At 43.3% G+C, this 22,082-nt stretch overlaps 1 pseudogene; it reads right to left on the minus strand.

The window, feature by feature from the left end:
* Positions 1–693: 693 nt before the first annotated feature.
* On the minus strand, positions 694–16,527 carry LOC134376030 (olfactory receptor 2T11-like; annotated as a pseudogene).
* Positions 16,528–22,082: the final 5,555 nt, after the last annotated feature.

Here is a 22,082-nt window from a genome sequence, read left to right on the forward strand (position 1 = left end):
GTTACATTTCTTATTCTTCGCTTTCACTTTTGACTTTTTAATGACTGTCTAAAAAATTTTACATTATTTAAATAATTTTGAATCACCCAACCAGGTCAATTAAATTGTGATTGGTGTACAAGTAAACCATTAGGTTCATATAGTAAACCTTAGATTCAGCTGTAGTTCATTTATGCTCATACCGTCAGATGTTAGGAAAGTAATGTTTCCACATTTAAGGATTCAGCTATATTCACTTTATTTTCTTCTCTGCTGAAATGTGAATGTTTATTCCTGCAATACTACAAGGCAGAAAGGTAAAAGAGATGTAAGTAATATTCATATTCTGGTGGTATAAATCTGCAGATAACTGCCCATTTCCATCGAGTTCAATATAATTGTACATCATTAAAAATAAAGAGTTGAAACTAAAAATGCCTTAATATATAACCTTTTTAGTAATGGGGACAGTTTCATAAAATAATGAAAATTTTAAGTAGCAGAACAGTATTTAAAATATGAAATAATTGAATTGGCTCTTTGTTCAGGTCTATAAAAGACCTTAGGTATAATCTAATCTAACCCCTTCATTTTAAAGACTGAAAACCAAGAACTCTTCAGTTTTTATCTTCACTTGAGGAGATTTTAGAAGCTGGAGGATTTCTGGACCTTCAGGGGTGGCTGGCCTCTTTCAAGTGCTGAACTTGATACGCATCACTTTGTGGTTGAATAAAGCATTGTTGATTCAGTTTCCTTTCTTGATGAAACTTCGTCATCGTCACCATCACTACTTCCACCACCTCTCTCACCACCACTACCAACAATGAGAAGAACAGCTCCATCTCTACCACCATCTCCGTCACCATCATCATCACCGTCATCGTCGTCGTCATCCCTGGAGTACTTGAGGTCTGGAGGCCCACAGTCCAAGACCGTGGGCTTAACATCCTCAAGGAAGTATGAAAGAAGATAAGCATGTTTCGCTAGTTTTATGTATGTATGACCTGAATCCATGGAGATTTCAAGTACAGAAAGACCAGAAATGAGACCTTGACACCTAAGCCTTCTGATTAAAAGGAAATAGAGGTAGTGATTAACATCCATCATATACGTCTAATTTGAGGTTAGGCAGCACCCCAACACCTTTTTCAGAGCACCCACCGCCTCCTTGTTCCTTAGACTGTAGATGAGGGGATCATCGTGGGACTGAGGATGGCACCAAGCATGAAAAGAGCCTGGTCCAGCTTGGGACCATGATAAGAACTAGGCCTCATGCAGACCATCATGGCTGGACCAAAGTAGAGGCTCACCACAGTCAGATGGAGGAACAGGTAGCCAGGGCTGTGTTTCTGCCCTCAGGGGATTTCATGCAGAGGACAGAAAGGAAGATGAGAGTATAAGAGGACAGGATGAGGGACAAGGGAAAGAGGAGCAGCACAATGCTTGTCACCACCACAGCCTTCTCATAGGCAGAGATGTCCTCACAGGCCAACTTCAGGGTGGCTGTGACCTCATGGAGGAAATGAGAAATCTCTCTGGAAGCACGGATGGGGAGATTCATGGCACAGACTGTGTGTGCGAGTGATGTCAGGGTGCCCCCAGCCCAGGAGATGGCAGCCATCTGCAGACAGACCCCTGGTTCATGATGAGGGCATATCTCACAGGGTTGCAGATGGCCACATACCGATCATAGGACATGAGGGTGATAAGGATACACTTGGTGGTTCCTAGTGTCAGGAACAAGAAAATCTGAGTCCCACAGGCCCCCCATGAGATGCTTCTCCTCCCTGAGAAGAAGTCAGTTGCCATCTTGGGGACAGTGCTAGAGATTAATGTCAGATCCATGAGACCAGCTGTCTGAGCAGGAAATACATGGGCGTGTGGAGGCGAGAATCCACCCGGATCAGGAAAATGAGGCTGGAGTTTGTGGTGAGAGCCGCAGTGTAGATCAGGAGGATGGCAGAGACAAGGAAGTAGATACAGTTTATACCAGGAAGAGGCCCCAAAGCATAAATCCATATTTGAAGACTCATTCCTTTTATCCACGACTTTGCCTTACTGGAAGTAATCAACCTTGGAAAAAAGTGAGAGTTGGAGAAATCATGAAAATTTACTGGATTCTGTTCCCCAAACTCTTCTCTTACACTTGATCAGCATCGGCAGGCTATGAAACTTCCGCAAATGACAGCATTTTAGACAATTTCATGGCTAAGAAAGCCATCTCATGTCCTCACCCATCCCCTTTACTCCCAGAACAAATTGCTGCCAGTCAGAACAGTTAATGTCCAGGCTGCATCTTGTGTAGTAGCCCAGAGCCAATACCACCAACTCCCCTTCTGCTCAGCTTATTGCTTAGAGAACCCCTTCCCCTTACGCTGTTTCACTCTCCTGGTTGAACCTTTGAAAAGTTCCGTCCTCACTCTATCACACATCTTTCCATCCTCATATGTGCCAGGCATTTGTTCCGTCCTCACTCTATCACACATCTTTCCATCCTCATATGTGCCAGGCACTGTGCTAGGCCTTGGAGAGACAAAGATGAATAAAGTATAGTTTCTGAAACCTTATTTAAGAAGACGACTAGTGAAAGGTACATATGAAAAAACATGAAAGCTGTTAAATGGAAGAATATACATGATACATCACACAATGGAGATGCCAAGCAGTCTTCATTTTTATCAGCTGCAGAAATTGCATGATGACAGAAGTCTAAACTCGCTTAGCTTTTTTTTTTTCAACTGAGCCTTCAAATTTGAGACTTAGCATCATGGAATTGTAGACCTGTAGAGAGGAAGGATGATTAACAGGTTAGCCCAGAAAGGTTAAGTGGCTTGTCTAAGATCACATCACTGTTTAATTTTGAAGATAAAAAACTAAACTTATGTCCTAGCAATTTTTCCAATTACAGCCCACTTTCAGGATCTTCATTAAATATATTCATAGTGGCACTTTTATTAAATATAGCATTGTATTGTTCTTTGCCTTATATATTAGGGCAATGCTAGCTCTTGTAATAGGTAATCTCCCAAATCTCAGTGGCTTAAGAGAATGGAAGTGTATTTCTCATCAGATGAAGTACAAAATAGACATCATTGGTAGGCAAGTCACCTTCCTCTGAGTGACATTTCAAGGGCCTGTGCTTCTGCCCTCTCGTTGCTCACCATCTTTAACACTGACTTTAAAAGTCATTGTGCTCATCTGCATCACCAGGCAGCAGGCAAGACTTGGGACTGTTAATGGACCAAGTCTGTATGAGCCACTCCCCAGTATTCAGAGCCAGTAACGTGGCTACACCTCCCTGCAGGGGAGGCTGGGAAGTGTATCTGGCTTCGTCCACAGGAAGAAAAGGAAATAAATGGGTTTGGTAAATAGCTGCCAGTCCCTGTCACATCCACTAAGTTAGTTTGTGTCTGCATAAGGCCTATGAGCTGATTCATGGCAGAAACATTGTTTTGCATTTCTTTACCACTTTACTTGGCTATAATGATGGTATTATCGGTACTTGTTGAATTAAACATACCATTCTAGCCACTCAAGAGAGCAGCTCCTTGTTCCCCTTCCATGGACCTGATTCTTGGCCCTTTCAAAATACAATTGATCTTTCTTGGAAGCAGTAGTTTTATATTGCTGCAAAATAATTATTCCAATAGTTAATACTTAATGGGTTAGAGCAACACACATTTATACTCACAGTTTCTTTCCATCGGGGCTCTGAGTGCAGCATAGCTGGGTTTCTGTGCCCAAAGATCTCTGATAAGACTGTAACCAAAGTGCTGGCTGCTTCTGTAGTTTCATCTGAATGCTCAGCTGGAGGAGGATCTGCTTCCAAGCTCACTCAGTTCCTGGTGGAGTTCATTCCAGCCTTTCTGGACTGTTGGATCGAGAGTCTCAGTTCTTTGCTGGCTGCTGGCTGAGGGTCTCCCTCAGTTCTTTGCTTGTCCATGAGTCAGCTTACAGCATGAAAGCTGGCTTCCTTCAAGAAAGAGAGATGTAAAAGGGATGGGGCAGGAAAGTGGGGGTGGAGAGAAGAGAGAGCAAGATAGAAATCACGGTCTTTTTGTAACTTAATATCACAAGTGATAAGTGACAAGGTCCAGCCTTTCTTCAGGGGAGAGGATTACAGAAGGGCACAAACACAGTCAGGCAAAGATCATTAGGGTCATCTTTGTGGCTCCCTATCACAAAGATTCTGCAAGTTCATTGTATTTTTACGCTACTCTTGAATTTTAGACCTAGAAGGTGCCTTAGAAACATCAACTTCACTCTTGTCACCCTTTTTGTCTTTCTGTTTTTTTAGTGATGAAGAAATTACAGTTCAGAAAAGGTAAATGATTAGTCCCAGATCACCCAGTGTATTAGTCCATTTTGCTGCTATAACAGAAGTACGGGGGACTGGGTAATTTATAAAGGAAAGAGGTTCATTTGGCCAAATGCTATGGTTCACAACTCTTAAGTTCCAACTTCCACTAAGTCCAAGGGCATGGACACAGTGCAGCCAGGTTCCTTGCTATGGTGTAGCAAGGGTGATCTTTTGTCCAATTCCCGACAAGTTCCTCATTTCTATCTGAGACCTTTACTGTGCACATGGCCTTTACTGTCCACATTTCTATCAGCATTCTGCTCGCCACCACATAAGCCTCTAAAACATTTTAAACTTTCCCTTGTCCTTTTCTCTTCTTCTAAGTCCTCCAAACTCCTCAAACCTTTGCCCATTACCCAGTTCCAAAGCTGCATCCACACTTTCAAGTATCTGTATAGCAACACCCCACTCCTTGGTACCAATTTTCTGTATTAGTCCGTTTTGTGTTGCTATAACAGAAATAACTGAGGCTGGGTAATTTATAAAGGAAGGAGGATTGTTTGGCTTATGATTCTGGGACAGCTGCAGGCAGCTGGCGGGTACAAGCAGATCACATGGCGGGAGGAAGCGAGAGAGAAGAAACAAGAGAGAGAGAAGGTGCCAGGGTCTTTTTAAGCAACGAGCTCTCACGGGAACTAATAGAGGGAGAACTCACTCATTAATCCCCCCTCCCCAGGGAGAACATTAATCCATTCATGAGGGATCCACCCCCATGACACAATCAGTTTCCAGCACTGCCACATTGGGGATCAGATTTCCATTGAGTTTGGGGGGGACGACATCCAAACTCCATCACCTTTTAAAAACTGTGGTAAAATACACATTATTAAATTTGCCACTTTGTCACTTTTTAAGTGTACATTTTGGTGGCATTAAGGGCATTTACTTTGTTGTACGATTATCATCACCATTAATCTTCAGAACATTTTTCATCTTGCAAAAGTGAAACTCTGTACCTATTTAAAAAGTAACTCCCAATGTTTCCTCCTCCTGTCCTTTGCAAACACCATTCTACTTTCTGTCTCTATGCATTTGACTACTCTAGGTACCTCATAGAAGTAGAATTATATGGTATTTGTCTTTTTGTAACTTTTTTTACATGGCGTAATGGGCTTAAGGTTCATGAATGTTGTAACGTGTCAGAATCTATTTATTTATTTATTTATTTTATTTTTTTTTTTTTAATTTTATTTTGTCGATATACATTGTGGCTGATTATTGCTCCCCATCACCAAAACCTCCCTCCCTTCTCCCTCCCCCACTCCCCCCCAACAATGTCCTTTCTGTTTGCTTGTCGTATCAACTTCAAATAATTGTGGTTGTTATATCTTCTTCCCCCCCCCCCGGTTTTGTGTGTGTGTGTGTGTGTGTGTGAATTTATATATTAATTTTTAGCTCCCACCAATAAGTGAGAACATGTGGTATTTCTCTTTCTGTGCCTGACTTGTTTCACTTAATATAATTCTCTCAAGGTCCATCCATGTTGTTGCAAATGGCAGTATTTCATTCGTTTTTATAGCTGAGTAGTATTCCATTGTGTAGATGTACCACACTTTCCATATCCACTCATCTGATGATGGGCATTTGGGCTGGTTCCAACTCTTGGCTATTGTAAAGAGTGCTGCGATAAACATTGGGAAACAGGTATACCTTCGACTTGATGATTTCCATTCCTCTGGGTATATTCCCAACAGTGGGATAGCTGGGTCGTATGGTAGATCTATCTGCAATTGTTTGAGGAACCTCCATACCATTTTCCATAGAGGCTGCACCATTTTGCAGTCCCACCAACAATGTATGAGAGTTCCTTTTTCTCCGCAGCCTCGCCAGCATTTATCGTTCACAGTCTTTTGGATTTTAGCCATCCTAACTGGAGTTAGATGGTATCTCAATGTGGTTTTGATTTGCATTTCCCGGATGCAGAGTGATGTTGAGCATTTTTTCATATGTCTGTTAGCCATTTGGATATCTTCCTTAGAGAAATGCCTATTTAGCTCTTTTGCCCATTTTTCAATTGGGTTGCTTGTTTTCGTCTTGTACAGTTGTTTGAGTTCCTTATATATTCTGGATATTAATCCTTTGTCAGATATATATTTTGCAAATATTTTCTCCCATTCTGTTGGTTGTCTTTTAACTCTGTTAATTGTTTCTTTTGCTGTGCAGAAGCTTTTTAGTTTGATATAATCCCATTTGTTTATTTTTCCTTTGGTTGCCCGTGCTTTTGGGGTCATATTCATGAAGTCTGTGCCCAGTCCTATTTCCTGAAGTGTTTCTCCTATGTTTTCTTTAAGAAGTTTTATTGTTTCAGGATGTATATTTAAATCCTTAATCCATTTTGAGTTGATTTTAGTATACGGCGAGAGGTATGGATCTAGTTTCATTCTCCTGCATATGGATATCCAGTTATCCCAGCACCATTTGCTGAAGAGGCAGTCCCTTCCCCAGTGAATAGGCTTGGTGCCTTTGTCAAAGATCAGCTGACAGTAAGTGTGTGGGTTGATTTCTGGATTCTCTATTCTATTCCATTGGTCAGTGTGTCTGTTTTTATGCCAGTACCATACTGTTTTGGTTATTATAGCTTTGTAGTACAGCTTAAAGTCAGGTAGTGTTATGCCTCCAGCTTTATTTTTTTTGCTCAGCATTGCTTTGGCTATGCGTGGTCTTTTATTGTTCCATATAAATGTCTGGATAGTTTTTTCCATTTCTGAGAAAAATGTCTTTGGAATTTTGATGGGGATTGCATTGAATTTGTATTTCACTTTGGGTAGTATGGACATTTTCACTATGTTGATTCTTCCAATCCAAGAGCATGGGATATCTTTCCATCTTCTTGTATCCTCTCGAATTTCTCTCAGCAGTGGTTTGTAGTTCTCATTATAGAGATTTTTCACCTCCTTGGTTAACTCAATTCCTAAGTATTTTATTTTTTTGGTGGCTATTGTAAATGGGCAGGCTTTCTTGATTTCTCGTTCTGCATGTTCACTATTGGAGAAAAGAAATGCTACTGATTTTTGTGTGTTGATTTTGTATCCTGGTACTGTGCTGAAATCATTTATCAATTCCAACAGTTTTTTTGTAGAGGCTTTAGGCTGTTCGATATATAGGATCATGTCATGTGCAAACAAGGACAGTTTGACTTCATCTTTTCCAATCTGAATGCCCTTTATTTCCTTCTCTTCTCTGATTGCTCTGGCTAGTACTTCCAACAGTATGTTGAATAGGAGTGGTGAGAGTGGGCATCCTTGTCTAGTTCCTGTTCTTAAAGGAAAAGCTTTCAGCTTTTCCCCATTCAGGATGATATTGGCTGTGGGTTTGGCATATATGGCTTTAATTATGTTGAGATACTTTCCCTCTATACCTAACTTATAGAGGGTCTTTGTCATGAATGAGTGCTGAACTTTATCAAATGCTTTTTCAGCATCTATAGAGATGATCATATGGTCCTTGTGTTTGAGTTTATTAATATGGTGTATCACATTTATTGATTTGCGTATGTTGAACCAACCTTGCATCCCTGAGATGAATCCCACTTGATCGTGATGAATAATTTTACGTATGTGTTGCTGTATTCTGTTTGCTAGTATTTTAGTGAGGATTTTTGCATCTATATTCATCAAGGATATTGGCCTGTAGTTTTCTTTTTTGGTTATATCTTCACCTGGTTTTGGTATCAGGATGATGTTTGCTTCATAGAATGAGTTTGGGAGATTTGCGTCCGTTTCAGTCTTTTGGAATAGTTTGTAAAGAATCGGTGTCAATTCCTCTTTGAATGTTTGGTAAAATTCTGCTGTGAATCCATCTGGTCCTGGGCTTTTCTTTCTTGGGAGCCTTCTGATAACAGCTTCAATCTCCTTTATTGTTATTGGTCTGTTCAAATTTTCTACGTCTTCACAGTTCAGTTTTGGGAGCTTGTGTGTGTCCAGAAATTTATCCATTTCCTCCAGATTTTCAAATTTGTTGGCGTATAGTTGTTTATAGTAGTCTCGAATGATTCCTTGTATTTCAGATGAATCAGTTGTAATATCGCCTTTTTCATTTCTAATTTTTGTTATTTGAGTCTTCTCTCTTCTTTTTTTTGTTAGCCATGCTAATGGTTTGTCAATTTTATTTATCTTTTCAAAAAACCAACTTTTTGATTCGTTGATCTTTTGAACTGTTTTTTGGTTTTCAATTTCATTCAGTTCTGCTCTGATCTTAATGATTTCTTTCCGTCTGCTAACTTTAGGTTTGGATTGTTCTTGTTTTTCTAGTTCTTTAAGGTGAAGTGTTAGGTTGTTCACTTGCCATCTTTCCATTCTTCTGAAGTGAGCGTTTAATGCAATAAATTTCCCCCTCAATACTGCTTTTGCAGTATCCCACAGGTTTTGGTATGATGTATCATTGTTTTCATTAGTTTCAATAAATATTTTGATTTCCTGCTTGATTTCTTCTTGGACCCATATGTCATTAAGTAGAATGCTGTTTAATTTCCATGTGTTTGTATAGTGTCCAGAGTTTCGTTTGTTATTAATTTCTAGTTTTAATCCATTGTGGTCTGAGAAGATACATGGGATAATTCCAATGTTTTTGAATTTATTGAGACTTGATTTGTGACCTAATATGTGATCTATCCTGGAGAATGATCCATGTGCTGATGAGAAAAATGAATATTCTGAGGTTGTTGGGTGGAATGTTCTGTAGATATCTGCCAATTCCAATTGGTCTAGAGTCTTGTTTAGATCTTGTGTTTCTCTACTGAATCTTTGCCTAGATGATCTGTCTAATATTGACAGTGGGGTGTTCAGGTCCCCTGCTATTATGGTATTAGTGTCTATTTCCTTCTTTAGGTCTAATAGAGTTTGTTTTATAAATCTGGCTGCTCCAACATTGGGTGCATACATATTTATGATTGTTATGTCTTCTTGATGGATCAGTCCTTTCATCATTAAGTAGTGTCCCTCATTGTCTCTTTTTATGGTTTTTAGTTTAAAGTCTATTTTGTCAGATATAAGAATAGCTACTCCAGCTCGTTTTTCTTTTCTGTTTGCATGGTAAATCTTTTTCCATCCTTTCACTCTTAGTCTGTGTGAATCTTTATGGGTGAGGTGGGTCTCTTGTAGGCAGCATATAGTTGGGTCCTGCTTTTTGATCCAGTCAGCCAGTCTGTGTCTTTTAATTGGGGAGTTTAAGCTTTTTACATTAAGAGTTGTTATTGAAAGGTGTTGATTTATTCCTAGCATTTTATTGGTTGTTTGGTTGTCTTAGGTGTCTTTTGTTCCTTGCTTTCTGATTTACTGTTTGTTTTCTGTGTTTGTTGGTTCCTTAGGTTGTAGATAGTGCTTTTGTTAGCTTGTTTTCTCTTCATGAATGCCATTTTTATTATACTAGCGGGTTTAGATTTTTCTTGGGTTTTTATGGCAGTGGTAGTTATTGTTCAGGAACCAAACCCAGTACTCCCTTGAGGATTTCTTGTAAGGGTGGTCGTGTGGTAGTGAACTCCCGCAGTTTTTGTTTGTCTGAGAAATATACTGTTTGCCCCTCATTTCGGAAGGATAGCCTTGCAGGGTAGAGTATTCTTGGCTGGCAATCTTTGTCTTTTAGTATTTTGAAAATATCATCCCATTCCTTTCTAGCTTTTAGGGTTTGTGATGAAAAGTCTGATGTTAACCTGATTGGGGCTCCCTTATACGTGATTTGACGCTTCTCTCTTGCAGCTTTTAAGATTCTCTCTTTGTCTCTGAGTTTTGCCAATTTGACTATGACATGTCTTGGAGAAGGTCTTTTTGGGTTGAATACATTTGGAGATCGTTGAGCTTCCTGGATCTGAAGATCTGTGATTTTTCCTATACCTGGGAAGTTTTCTGCCACTATTTTGTTGAATATGTTTTCAATGGAATCTCCATTTTCCTCCCCTTCTGGAACACCCATGACTCGGATATTTTATCGCTTATGGTTGTCTGATATCTCTCTCAGATTTTCTTCAATATCCTCGATTCTTTTTTCTTTCTTTTTGTCTGCTTGTGTTATTTCAAACAGCCCATCTTCAAGTTCAGAGGTTCTCTCTTCAACTTCGACAAGCCTGCTGGTTAAACTCTCCGTTGTGTTTTTTATTTCGCTGAATAACTTCTTCAGTTCAGCAAGTTCTGCTACATTTTTTTTCAGGACATTGATTTCCTTGTACATTTCCTCTTTCAGATCCTGTATACTTTTCCTCATTTCGTCATGATGTCTAGCTGAGTTTTCTTGTATCTCATTCAGTTTCCTTAGAATTATCACTCGAAATTCCTTATCAGTTATTTCAAGGGCTTCTTGTTCTATAGGATCTAGAGTTTGAGATTTATTAACTTTTGGTGGTGTAGTTTCTTGATTTTTTGTATTTCTGGTATCTTTTTTTTGGTGTTTATTCATTGTTGCAGGGGTTTTCACAGTCCACCGGTTTGAGACTAATGACTAACTAGGATGTTGCTGTGGTTGCCAATTTCGTATGGCTCCCTCCGTGACTGCTCAGTTGGCCTCTAGTGCCTTGTGTGTGTGGTTGCCTCGGGTCTTGGGCTTCTCCGGGGAGCCACCTTTCTGGTCAGCTTGGACTCTGCTGGGCTGGTGGATCACGTACCACAGGGTGTGTGATCTCTGTTGAGCTTTCACTTCCTGTGCAAGACTTCTCCCTGTTCCGTGTGCTCTGGCCCAGGCTGTTAGATTGTGCAGTGGCGACCCCACCGGGTGTGTGGTTTCTGTCGAGTCTCCGCCTCCCTGGCCGCACGTCTCCCCACTCTGTGCGCACTGTGCTGGGCTGGGGCATGTCTTCTGCACCCCTCGTCTATCAGCTGGGCCTTCAAGACCCTGCTCGGCACCGTCTCGCCCAGGAAGTCTACCAGGTTTCTGCTAGGCACAGATGACCGGTCTCTCTGGGTGCCTTTGTAGCACTATGTAGATCTTTCTCGGGTCTTGTTCACCTTTGTATCCCCCCAGTATAAACCGAGTCTAGTGCCCACCTGCAGCCAGCTCTCCGGCAGGTTCAAGCGGACCTGGGAACTCTCCTACAACACTATTCCCAACCAGAAATTCATTAGGCTTTTTTCCAAACTGGTGGCCGCAGAGATGGTATCTGCCTCCCAGTAACAGGGAGTTTACCTGGGGCCGGAGTCCAGGGTGTGGTGGAGTGACAGTCGGCCCGCCCGTACTTCCTTGCCCTCCCGAGACTGGCCGGGTACGCCCGACGCCACCAGCCCCGCCAGAGAACCGCGGAGGGAGTGGGAGCGGAGGCCGGTCTGCAGGCTCCGGAAAGCCCCGCACCAGGCCCAGCAAGTGGGAGGGCTCAGTGATGGTGGAGCAGGGCAGAGCTGCCCGCACCTGGGAAAATGGAGGCAGCACCGGGGCAGTGAGTGGCCTGGTGGTGCAGGCAGGAGCCGCGTGGGCATCCACCCCCCGAACAGAGCTGTGCCAGGGATCACTCACAGTGTTGTGCCAGGTCGGGTGCTCGCTCTTTCTCTGGTTTGCCACCTTTCCCAGTTCTCGGCCGCTGCCGCCTCGGGCTGTTCAGTCGCAGCGCGGCTCGGGCGCTCCCAGGAATCTTCTTTAATGCTGGCCTGAAACCTCGAATCCTGAATAGGGCCGCTGGCCGCTTTCAGCGCGGCCCCGGCCCGCGGGATTCTGTCTGCATCCACAGCAGCCCTGGCGCCGCGTTCCCTGTTTCGAGACTCGCTTTTGCAGCTAAGAAACAGTTCTTTTCCTGCTCCACACTTCAAAGCTGTTGCGTGTAAATGAGGCAGCCTTTCCTGCTGGGGGTAAAGTGGCGGTCACCCCCCACGTCCGGCCAGCAGCATCAGTCCTCCCTTAAGAGATGGCGAGAGGAAGGTCCACAAGTTTCCCGGCTGCCTGAGGCCCAGTGGCCACCTTTTCCACCTCAGCTACTCCGTGCCAGCCGCCGCAGCCGCCACCATCTTGAAAAACTCCCAGAATTTCTTTTTAAAAATAAGTCTTATTCCATCGTATGTGTTAATCACATTTTGTTTATTCATGTATACATCTGTGGATATTTAGACTGCTTCTACCTTTGACTAATTTGAGTAATGCTGTATCAACATTGATGTCTAAATATCTCTTCCAGTTCACACTTTTAATCACTTGGGCACAGATGCAGAAATGGAATTGCTGCATCATAAGAAAAGTCTACTTTTCATTTTTTTGAGAAACTACTGTACTGTTTTGCCTCCAGTCTGTACTGTCTTAAAATTATTCCCACCAGGCACAAGGTTTCCAATCTTCCTGTGTCCTCATCAACATTCATTTTCGGTTTGGTTTTTTAATTTTCCATTTTTATTAAGGCATAATTAAATATTTTATAATTTTAAGGTGTATAATATATAAAATTTACTATTTTAACCACCTGAAATATACAGTTCAGTGGCATTAAGTACATTTACACTGTTCTGCAGCCATCATTTTATTCATACAGAATGTTATACACTTTAAAGTTATGTGAATGTACCTGTTGGCTGAACTGTGTGCTTAAAAATGTTTAAAATGGTAAATTATATTTATCTATACGTATATGCACATACAAGTGTACTTCAAAAAGTTCACAGAAAAACAAAATTAAAATATAATACAAATATTTCAATTAATTTTTGAAGACCCCATGTATAAAACAACAATAAAAAAACAGGGCTGGCCCCATGGCTCACTGGGGAGAGTGCGGCACTGGTAGCACCGAGGCCACGGGTTCGGATCCTATATAGGGGTGGCCGGTGCGCTCACTGGCTGAGCGTGGTGCAGGCCGCACTGTGCTGAAGGTTGCAATCCCCTTACCAGTTAAAAAAAAAAACAAAAACATACACATACAAAACTTTTTTTATGAACAAACTATACCTATATGTAGTGACATGAATGACTATCTCATATATAATATTGCATAAAAGCAAGCAGACACAGAAGTATGTACAACTATGTAATTCAATTTGTATAAAATTTAAACAGCAAACAGAATTGTGGCTCTGAATTCCAGTGATGGTAGTTTGTTGAACTAACACTATCACAGAAAACAATGATAAAATGTAGATAAAATATTAAATAGAATTACATAAAAGTACATGCCTTTATGTAATACATACATAATATGTGAATGTGTGTGTAAGACTAATGAAAATTCCAAAAAAAAAAAAAAAAAAAAAGAAGCAAACAATGAGAAACCTCACCTTTTGCAGTTTTTGTGGATGACTCTGTGCTGAGGGACTTATTTAATATGCACCGAGGCTGTTCAAGATCTGACAGCCTTCACTTCCTGCTGAACCAAGCCTGGAAATCAGCCAGTGCTAAAAATGAGGGTTTTCTCAGGTCTTTTTAAAAAAGTGTCCCCACATTTCCCAGCACGCACAAAGCTCTCTTAGTTCCCCAGTGTCCTGGGTGCTGTTGAATACCTCATTACTGAAATGAATTTTCACTCCGGCTTTTCCTTTGGGGCTTTAGTTGATCTATTGTATGTGTCAAGCATAATTTATTCTTCTAGGTGGCTCCAGGCTTTTTGTTTGCTTAACATTTTCAAGCAATTTCTGTGAATTTTCCATATTGATTGGCTTCTGACTTAGACAAAATGGAAAAGAGAGCCTGTTTCAGACCTTCTGGTAGCCCCCAAAGAAACTGTAACGTGCAAGTGCAACACTTCGCAAGTAAGATGTGCTTTGCTCTCTCTGGAACAAGGGTCAGTCTCCAGCTGTAGGTCGGTTTCCATTTTCAGAGTTTCCATTTCCTCATGACTCGGTGTCAGGACCTTGTGTGTTTCTAGACATTAGCTGTGTAAACTGTTGGCATACACTTAGAGACTTCTTAAGTAAAGTCAGAGGCGCACAGTCCTCCCAGCTGCATTGTGCTGTTATCACACGTGTATTCTGCTTTTGATATAGAGCTGAGCTGTGGGGTGAGGGGACCGCTCCATTGACCCATGATTTGTCCTCATTTTAGGAAGACTCTGTCTCTTTGGGTTATGACATTTATAAGTGCTTCTCAGTCCTTATCCCCTTCTTGGGACTGGAAGCTTCGAGAGGGATGGAGTTGGGCATTTCCCCTGCCCCAGGAGGTTTGGCCCCGGTAAAATCTCAGTTGGTTATTAGGCTCTTAAGAAATCATTTCCTTTGAAGGCAGCACCTGTTAAGGAGGACAGAATTCAATGGGCGTATTTTAAATGCCTACTTTCCCCTCCTGCTGGAAGCTGAAAGCCATTATTTTGTGACCTTCTATGTGAGAGCCTGGTCATGTTTCTGGAAGTAAAACTCCTTAATTTGTGGAAACTTCCAAGACTGGTCACCCCAGAGGTTTTGACTCTCAAACTTTATGAATTCGCCAATTCCAGTTTCGGATTCTTCCATCTGGAGCGCTTCTCACAGAGGTTTGCTTGTGGTTTTCTGATCAAGTAAGTGATGGTTCTTTGAAAGAGCCTCTTTCTCCAGCTTCCGTCTCTGTCTCTCTCTATTTCTATCTCTCTCTGACTCTGTCTCGCTCTCTCTCCATGTCTCTGCCCCCTCTATCTCTCCATCTCTGTATCTGTTTCTCCATCTCTGTCTCTGTCCACCTGTCTCTCACTGTCTCTCCCTATCTCTGTATCTCCTGCTGTCTCTCTATCTCTTGCTGTCTGTCTCTCACTCTTTTGCTCTTTCTCTCCCTGTCTGTCCCTCTGTCCCTCACTTTCTTCCTGTCTATCCGTATCTATCCCTCATCTCTCCCTGTCTCAAAATTTCTGTCCCTCTTCCTGTTCCTCCATTTCTGTCCCTGTCTCACCCTGTCTCTGTCCCTCTCTCACTGTCTACCCATCTCTCTCTCTCTCTGTGTCTTTGTGTCTCCCTATCTCTGCCTTTATCTCTCACTATCTCTGTTTCTGTTTCTGTCTGTGTCTCAGTCTCTCCCTGTCTCCATGCCTGTCTCTGTCTCCACTGATCTCTCTCTGTCTCTGTCTCCCACTGTCCCCCTCACTGGCTGTCATCCGTCTGGTCCTGTCACGTTCTCCTCCTTGGCCACAGGCTGACACAAGGAAGAGGAAGGAAGAGAAAGGAATGGGCGTGTGTCTGCGGCACCAGCAGTGTGGACACCACGTGATGCGCGTCTTGTTACCACTGGGATTTGTGTGTTTTGTTTGCTCTTAAAGGTGTAAGTACCTAAGAGCATCTGATAAACCTTCATTATGGATGTGATTTTAATTAAGTGCTTAAGAGTACTTGATTAAATACGTTCATAACTATCTAAATATTTGGAAAAATTAACTGTTAAATATTGAATTTATTGTTTAAGTGTTTAATATGCAGTGTTTAAATATTTGAAGAAATTTTATTTAACAGATTTATTGGACTAAGAAATGGGATGTTAAACAAAATATGAGAGGGGGAAAGATAATTAAGGAAATATTCCAAAATGTCAACAGCATTCAGTGCTGGGTATAAAATTATGGGTGACTTTGGTTTTCCTTCCTCTCTTTTGCTCAGCATCCTGCAGGAAGCAGGTGCAGGACCCTGTGGCTACCAGTCGAGTGCCCTGGCCCTGCCCTGCCACTGAGTGCACGAGGTCCTGTCTGTGCTCGAACCCACGTGGCTCCTGCCTTTCCTTTTCTACCCTCCTGGTCAGCCCCTCCCAGGGCACAGCCACAGCTAAGGGCCCCACTGCTGCCACCATTGCTGATGCCATGGAGTTCAGTGGGGCCAAGGGCCTGGTGTGGCATGGAGGGGCAGGGGGTACCCATTCCCTTTGGGTGTTACCCTCCACTGGAGGCCCCAACACCTTTTTCTAGAGAGATGGCTCTTTCCACTTTCTGACAGCTGCCTCAGCAGATGTGCCAGGACTAGGAGCCACACCCAAGTGGCCCCTGTGCACTGGCAGCCTGGGATCTCTGGCCCAGGCATTTCTCTGCCCTGTGAGGTGGACATGGCTGTGCCCTTGTCGAGGAACAGGCTGAGGCTGGACTCCTCACCTGTCAGGTTTCTAGAGAGCCATGCATAGCACAGTGCACAAGTGTTGTGGGTGACGTTGGCCAAATGGGACCATGGGCTGGAGCCATTAGAGCTGGTCCTGGGGGGATGTCGGGGTGGACAAGTGCTTGAGCAGTGGAAGGAGCATGGCAGAGCTGCCTGATGCAGCAGGAGGGTTTCAGCAGGGCTTTGGGGTGAACGAGAATGAGACCAGACAACATCCAAGGCCTGCAAGGCTCGAGGGCTTTCAACTGGGGGCATATTTTCCCAGGCATTTGGGAAGCCACCCTGATGGCAACCTGCAGACCACATAGGGCTCACCAGTGTGGAGCCAGGTGCTGTGCCAAACACCCCTTAGTGTTTGTGTGTTGGATTTGGAACTTCCACTCTTTGGCAAAGTGTCACTGTCGGGCTGGATCGCAGACCCCTCTGCCTCGTCCTGTACAGGTCCTGAGTCAGGTAAGGGAAAGAAAAACCGAGCAGCTGCCAGCAAAATGGACATGCTTTATTCTTCAGACACGAGCTCCACCGACCAGCAGTTCAGAGCCGCTGCCTTCCATACTGAAGTACACAACAGCAGCAATGAGCCAAGGGGTGCCCAGGTGCATGCGCACTAATTCTACTCTTATGTCACTTGTTTACAAAGGATGTCCTGAGTCACACTGAGCTGGATATGAGGCGAGGGGGCCCGACCAAACCAACTCCACTATCCTCACTGTCAGCTACCAGGAGCTCGCTTCAGAGCAGCCTTCCATGAGGGACACCTGCACACGTGCCACCGCTCAGCTTGCCATGGCCCGTGAGATGATGGGGCCATTGTGGAGACAGTGTCAATAGCTGTGACAGCAGTCTGAAGGCAGTGGGGGCTGTGTGGCTAGCGTGGGTGGCCAGAGGGTTCCCCTTATGAAGTCCCCTCCCTTGTTACACTTGCCTCAGGTCTGCCTGGTCTGCATGAGCTTGGCTGGGAAATGAGACAGCAGCCCCACTGAACACTCTGCCACACAAGGCCTGTCCTGCCTGGGCTGGTCAATGCTTTGTTCAGGAACATCCCCTCCGTGTCTATGCTCATGGCTGAGTTGTGGACACACACACTTGTTGAAAAGCTAATTGCTAGCTCAAGGGTGACCAGATCAATCTGTCATATGGAAGGTGTGCCAGACCCACACCTGCATGCTCCCCACTGTGGTGGCCATGCACAGCCATCTCCCTTCCACCTGCAAGTACTGGGTCTGGGCCACCAACTCTGCCCAGTCACTTCCTAAGAAGCCTGAATGGCAGCTGGATGCTCCTTTGAATCCCAACGGGCTGGGATTTGGGGGCAACCACCTGCCCAGGAGCCACATACTCAGCCCCTCCCTGCACCTCCTCACTGTTACACTGTGACCACGTTTCCCCCTTCATCACACTCTGTGGTTCCCTGGGAGGGAGGCTCCTTGGTGGCCCCCAGCAGGGGTGTGTGACACCTGCAGAGCAATGAAGAATGTGGGAACCTGGGTGGCCAGTCATGACTAGGCTCATCCCCCAAGTTCAGGAAGGGGCCGAGGGCAACAGAAGCTGGGGGTCCAAGTGCCCTTGTCCAACCTCTGACTGCCCAGTGTTAGGGGGAAAAAAATGCTGAGTGAAGACACACGAGACAAAACTCTTTGTAGATATTTATTCTCCTTCAAATAACAGAACCTGACAGCCCAATATACAGTGATAAAATACTCTGCAATATAAATACAACTTACAGAAATTTCTATCAACAAAACCTAAAGAAACAAACTTTTTTTACATTTGTATATTTAAATTAGACAAAAAAACCTTCATAATATATTAAGTATTGGGAATGACACCTACTTCAAGGTAATTTAAGCTAGTGACACTTGTTTTATAACACAAACACCCCAAGTAGATAAGTTCTCCATATTTCCATAACTTAAAAATTTGTGCTATGAAGTGAAAGTCTGTAGTGATGTGTAATGCAACAGACTCCAAAAGAACATGTGAAATGCTCTAATGTTACATCTGAAAAAGTAAGTTTAAGAAAATGTAAAAAATTATCAACATGTATTTGTGCAGTCAAATAAATTAGCCAGGTTTTCTCTATTTCACACTTCAGAAGGACATCGTGGGTAGATGGAAATGTCCACGTCTTCCTGTTGAAGTCGGGGCCGTTTCTTCTCAATCCTGTCTAACTCTCCAGCACTTGGAGGACATTTTATTTTATGACAGATTATTAACCCAAGGATTATATTTGGGCGTGGTGACTCAAGACCTGAAAACAAAATATTTGCGTGAATTTTAGAATCTAAATCCAGTTTTCATCCTTCAGAGGTAAATTTTATTAAGGGCTTTCATGTGGGAAATTCTGTGGGAAAATAAAGCCGAGTGTTTGAGGAGCTTATTGCAAAAGAACGAATGGTTCCCATCCCACGAAGTCACCACCAGGCCTACCCAGCCCTGATGGTGGCCGCTGAAAGGGAGGGATCAGCCCCCTAGCCACCAACTACAGAACCAAGCGCCCAATTCATGAGTAAACTCACCCCAACTGTCAGAACTTGTTACATGTTTTATAAAAAATTACACACAATGCTAAAGCAATAGCATGGTGGAGGCGGCGGGAAGGGCACTACAGCAATGACTAACATTGTTAACCTGCAGGGATCAAAAGTGCGTGTGGACCAGCATGTCTTTTAAACAAACGCATCTCAGATACGCTCTTATGTGCCTCTTGTGACATATCCAGAACGTAACAGCCCTTTTTGTCATTCACTTATGAGTTGCAACACATAAGTTAAGCTAAATATACTAGTATTAAGTGTTAATGATTAAGGACAAATTCAACTCAATTTACAATGACCAACAAGATCATAATCAGTAAAGCACAAAAACCATTAGGTAAATTCATTAGTTTCTGGTACCAGAATTACAATGAATGAAACAATAATGCTGACTGAAATAGCTAGTTTAGATGTTTGAGGCTTAGAAAAAAATTCAATGAGCATTAATTTATCAAAAACTTGCTAATGTTTGAGTCTTTGTAAACACAGGGCTTGTGCTTAAGTAAAGCGCCGAGGCATTCAGCACACTGGTGGGGAAGGACAGTCACATGGAGACAGACTGGGAGCTTCGGGGCACAGCATCAGTTTACAGAATAGGTATTTGTTAAGAAACGGTTACTCCAAAGATCCTAAGTTGTGACAACTTACATCAGGAATGCTAACGTTCCCATACTGATCCCCCACCCCCACACTCACACTCCATCAAGAATTCCCAAAGGGGAACTAACTAAACAGCCAAGTCACAAACAGTAACTTACAGAAAAATGGTTCACGAAGGACAGAATATTTGTTTCAATAGCATAAGGATACAATCAGTCAGATTGTATAAATTCAATTTACAGATAACGTTACATAATATACAAGAGGTAATCACACTTTTTTCTTACAATTTAAAGCAGTACTAAGATTGTCCTGTTCTTTTTGTGATTTAGAGATGATCACCCATCACTTCACAGTGTTGTTTTCATAGTTCTAAACATGTTTGCTGTGAGTCTTCCAAAATTCCAGTACGGAATTGATTACTGACAGCTGAGCACACAAGTGCAGGTGGATGTCCTGCCCGCCACTTAGGAGGAGGACACCAGGCTGAACTGGGGCAACCCGGCCTCTGCAGACTGACGCCGCTCTGCTCCCCTCCCTGCTTAAGGGTGTCCTAAAGGTCTCCTGCTTCACAGGCTGCTGTGTAAGAGATTCGTGTTGAAGGCACCCCTGGGTGAGCTGTGATCACAACATATCCTAGTACCATGCCACTCTCCTCTCATGAGAACTTTCTGTCAAAACGTCCTCTCCTGGCCCCATCTGGTAACAGCAGTGTGTCAGCAAAAGAAAAGGCAAAGGAGGGGATAGCATCTGGCGTCTGGCCACCACACTGAAGAGCACTTCCAAAATTTCCTGCTTGGCCAATGCGAAGAGCAACTTATCAACTTAATTTCCTAATTAGCATTCATTATGGGTATTTTATCTTCAAATACTACTTCTTTCACCATAATAGCTATTTACCGAATACTTTATAGCTAATTTAGACAGTTTTGGGGTTTGGTCAATTGTTAAATCAGCTATCACGGCCTTTGTGGACCAAGTGTCTGTGCTGCAGATGGTCCCAGAGCTTCAGTACAGGTTTAACTGCTGAGCACATTCGGACCTACTGAGTCACAGCTGAAGTTCTGTCTGTGGGGCAGCTCTGTAAGCCAGGCTCTCTACCTACAAACTTGGTCTCAGGAGCAGAAGTAGGAGTGGGGTTGGCTGGGGTGGGAGTGGGGCACTGGATGGCAAGGACTGGGGGGTCTTTGCATGGGGAAGTCACCAGGGACTACCTCACTCAGGGAAAGGCTCAACTTCTAAAGGGCTAACATCAGGGCTCTTGCACAAATCAAGTTTCTTGCATGAATTAACTGCGTGTGCTGGGTTAACTATTGTGTTAAACTCAGGAAGACACAGTCCCCAGGCTCTGTAAGGTGCTTCTCTCCAACTATCTTTTAATACCCTAATATGCTTATTGATGAAAAGAATTAGTGTATCTCAGCCCTGACAAGCTGGCTTTGACCTTTGGGATCATATTTATCATAGGTAAGGTTACGTAATATTTGTGTTGGTCTTGAAAACAGTGAGCTATCTAGAGATTGGCATCTAATAAGCACCTGGTTTTTTAGATACTTTCAACTCTCGCCCATCTCATCTGCACACACTGGGAGATGATCTAGTGAAGCTCCACAGTTTTGAACATCCCCAGCAATCTTCCCAAAGATTTCAAATTTAAATAGGCCTGTCCCAAAATGCATACTCCTATCTTGAGATAGTCAAAGCTTATCACCTCACTCACATATTTATGAATATTTGAAATATAACTAGCACTTGGAAATAACTTATATTCATGGAAGAAACAATAAAATTCACTTATCTTGGACCTTAGAAGCAATGCTTACTGAGATGAAGGGACTTGTCTCAAATTTAATGATGCTCTACATTGCTGTAAGGTGTGTCCTGCATGACAATACCAAACAAATGAAGGCAAAGGGCCACATGAGCACCCCCAACTGTGCCCCACATCTAGGAGAGGAGCAAGAGAGGACCAGGTTTCCCAGGGGTAACTCTCTGGGTTGACCCCATTTTGGCAGCTCCTGTGTCATGAGTGTTAACCTGGAGAGTGGTGTGTGTCCCAAGAAAGCACAGAAGCAAAGGCCACGCCGGCTGCAGCAGGGAGGAGGCAGCCCTGTGGGAGGCCGGGCACCAGCTGGGTACAGGATGCTACTTACTCACCTCCCATATGAGGGCTGCTGTAAGGTTTACAATCCATAAAGTGTGTGAAAATAAGCAAGTAGGTAGGTGAGATATTTAAAGACCAGCTGCAGTTAAAATGTGCCATCTTCCACAGAGGTGACACCCCCACCTGATGCCCTCCAAAACACCAGCGTGTACAGTGTATATGAAGACTTTTTAGATCCATGTCTGTGTCCCTTGAGTTCATGGTGGAAGGTCTAGCCTCAGACTCAGTTGTTAGAATTAAGCCACATGTATGGGAAAAGAAACCAAGGACAAGGTGTACAAATTGATACTAATCAATTCCTCTGTGGGCCTTTAATTCCAAAAAGTTGGCATGAGCCAAGCCCATGCCAGGTGTTAAGAGTGGGCTCCAGTCGGTGCTGGGGCCATGCTGGGGGTGATGGATTCCAGCCCCCGACACAAGTCCAGGAAGTGGAGGGGCCCATACAGGATCCCAACTCAGCAGGACTCCATGTCAGGGGGAGAATATGTGTGGGTATCAGATGTTCCTCA

Source organism: Cynocephalus volans, chromosome 4 (assembly GCF_027409185.1).
Source record: "Cynocephalus volans isolate mCynVol1 chromosome 4, mCynVol1.pri, whole genome shotgun sequence".
Taxonomy (NCBI): domain Eukaryota; kingdom Metazoa; phylum Chordata; class Mammalia; order Dermoptera; family Cynocephalidae; genus Cynocephalus; species Cynocephalus volans.